The sequence below is a fragment of the Aegilops tauschii genome, chromosome 1 (genome assembly GCF_002575655.3).
Source record: "Aegilops tauschii subsp. strangulata cultivar AL8/78 chromosome 1, Aet v6.0, whole genome shotgun sequence".
Classification (NCBI taxonomy): domain Eukaryota; kingdom Viridiplantae; phylum Streptophyta; class Magnoliopsida; order Poales; family Poaceae; genus Aegilops; species Aegilops tauschii.
In genome coordinates, this window is record NC_053035.3 from 379,163,386 (window position 1) to 379,166,610 (window position 3,225).

Below are 3,225 nucleotides of genomic sequence, written 5' to 3' on the forward strand. Positions count from 1 at the left end.
AGTTTTCACCAGAATGGGCCTCTGTTGGGCCGTGCCACATGTCGACGTATCATAGGCGCCTCCTGTCCAATGAGTGGATGACATCTATCCCAACGGTGAGCCAACACGTGTTTCCTCTGGCCAATGAGAATTTTACACGTGGAAAATCCCCATTGGTCCGGGCTGTTAACGGGTTATCAGATCCAAAACCAGACCCGATACTTAACAGCGACCTGTTACAGTGGATGCCACGTGTCGGTTACCCTTGACGAGAACACTTCCATGACGCGCCATTTATCATCATGGAAGTGGACACTTACGTGATGATAATTTCGGTAATGTCATGGAACACTTCTACGACAGCACATGTATGACTATCATGATTCTGTCATAAAATCGTCATGGATGTACATGCATGACAGAAAACGTGACCTACTATGACAAACACGTATCATCACAGAAGTGTATTCTTTTGTAGTGCATGATGTATCTCCACCATGAATACAAACACAAAGTAGGACGCGGGGTATTATTTGTCACCGGAGGCCCGAACCTTGGTAAAACTGTGTGTACAGGCTCCGTTCTGGTACTTCCGGCCACATTTACCACCCTACCGAGGGTACTGATGACTTTCCAATCCGGCACCTACAACCATAAAGAAAGCATTAATGTAGACTACATTAAGTACAGAAGTCGACATACAACAATTGGGTAGCAATGACGCACGCATTATTACAAAAGGCGACATTATTTGACTACATATCTTGATAAACTAAGAAACGACGAATAAGTATGATGTACTTTTGTTATTGCTGCATATCCAATATCTATATGCTTGAATTTATTAGGAAAGATCGGATACGACATAACCTAAAAATATATTCTCATTAATTTGCTTTACATGGACAGTTGGATCCCATATCTACATGGTACAAATACATTGCTCTTCTCCCTCGCCCTCCCATACATACATTTAGAGTTCACACTTTCCCTTCTGTTATGGCATCCAACTCTCCTTGGTCTGCCATGAAGGCAGGAGTCGAGGTAGAGGACCAGGAGCCAGTCATCACTGGGTTCAACAACAACGACCGTAGCTACAATGGTGTCAATCACGACAAGAACAAGAAGCCTGACAGTTTGGAGCTCCGCCTATGGTGGCCTTGTGAGACTATGCAACAGGTATGTACTTGTGTGTTTATCTTGTAGTGGATATGCCTATGATGCAGTGTTAAGAGAGGAATTGAATGGTCCAAAGGAGTAGGAGGTCACAACTCACCATAAATGACACCAATTTGTGTTTTTTCTCCATAGGAGGATATACGAGTCATGCAAAAAGGCAAGAAGGTGACGCTGCCAGTGGGGAATAAGGTGAAGGTGCCAGAGAATGGGATGTCCATCCATCAATCGGTGATCGTACCAAGCGCCAGAAAGTATTGGACCGACGATGAACATAAGTAATTGATTTTGCATACTTCCTCATTTGTCATCAAGTTCCTCCAATCAAGCTAATTTATTAAGAATTGTCTCAGAATTGACTTATGAGATGGGATGTTTTTTCGTTGTACTTCTAAATATAAAAATTGAATGCTTTAGTTTCACATCTATGGGAATGATAATTTTTAGTAAACTTGTGTTCATCCTTTTATTTGTCCTATCAAGTTTATGTTTAAAAATGGTACTTTCAGTTGATTCTATAATCTTTTACTAGATTGTTCAGCTTCCCTTTAAAGTTAATGGAATTGGTCTTTTCCTAAATGGATAGCATGATTCAATAGTTTGTCTTGCTAAAATATGTTATAATTGCAAGTGTAAACATGATATGACTATTAGACATCAGTATGGCCATAGTAATTATTCAATGCTTACTCATGTACATTCATTTGCTTTCATGTATTAAATCGTAGAATCATATAATCAAACAGTTGTCATTGACATGGTTAGAGTGAGTGTGTATGTTTCTATATGAAAATATTTGCATGTTTCACGTCTCAAACTATTTCATTTACTAATTTTAATTTTTATGTGAAAATATAAATTTTTGTGTCCACCCATATCTAAAAACTATGTTTATTAGGTACAAGCTACCTCTACTAATGAATGAATAGTGTGTAGCTCTTTCGATAAACTAACTTATTCATATCTAACATGGTTATGCAAGGCTCTTTCTCCAAGGATTGGGTGCCTATGGGCGTGGAAAATGGAAGGAAATATCCACGCACTTTGTCACCACCAAGACTCATGTGCAGGTTTCAAGTCACGCATAGAAATACTTCAGGAGGATAAAGAAAGGAGCACTAGAAAGGCAACGCTACAGCATCAACGACCTAGATCTCAAAATTGTCAAACCATGGACAATCCTAAATAACTCTAGTGCCTAATGATTTCTCATCTTTGATGATGCTGATAGCTAGAACCAAAGTTTCGGCATGAAAATCAGCATTAAGCCAAGTCCTCAGCCTGAATAACATTGCTCAGTTCTAGTACCATTCTCAAGGACATAGCCTCCAAAAAATAGTATCTTGTTGAAGAGAATATGTCTCAGTTACTATAATGGGAGAGTCGACCATATTGTGTGTTACTATTTACTATCTTTATATGAATATTGGAGTTAAACTTTAGGTGGTATCAATACAAATATGTGTTTTTTACTCTAACAGATGTCCAATGTGTTAACTACTTACTACATGCATTGGTAATATATAAATATTAGGGCCACCTAATCTTATTTAAATGTTCAAAAAAAATTCACATTTGAAGCATCCTTTTATTTTATAGTTTCTTGGTATTATAGTTCGTTGTTCAATTCACTTTTTTACGCTCCTAGACATGAACTATGCATTTTGGTTTGGTTCTTCATACTCAAAGGATATAAATCATAGTAAATAGGATGCAACTCCTCCCCCCACATGGATTCATCCCCCACCCCCCCCCCCCCCCCACACACACACACAAGGAAAGGGGGCACCAACTCCTGTTGGGCCCTTGTGGTCCAAGTTACCTTCCACCTCTTGGCCTTTTATGGCCAGTTGATATTTAATTAAATATAAAAGCCTTCTAACAATTAATAGATCCTTTCATATATAATGTAACATCACTGAGAACATTTTCCACATATATATTAATTGTCGGTAATACCCGGTATTACCCCATAAACTCTGAAACCCTTCGGGTGACCCCGAAACGCTTCTGGTTCCTCTTGTAACTATTCTGAATATTAATGAAACAAATCCACTAATAAATCCTTGA

General features: G+C 38.6%; 1 long non-coding RNA gene across 1 annotated transcript; it reads left to right on the top strand.

The window, feature by feature from the left end:
* Nucleotides 1-960: 960 nt before the first annotated feature.
* On the top strand, nucleotides 961-2,614 carry LOC120968173 (uncharacterized). Its single transcript, XR_012200614.1, has 3 exons — nucleotides 961-1,158; nucleotides 1,291-1,433; nucleotides 2,138-2,614. It is a non-coding gene; the product is annotated as an uncharacterized lncRNA (long non-coding RNA).
* The last annotated feature ends 611 nt before the right edge of the window (nucleotides 2,615-3,225 follow it).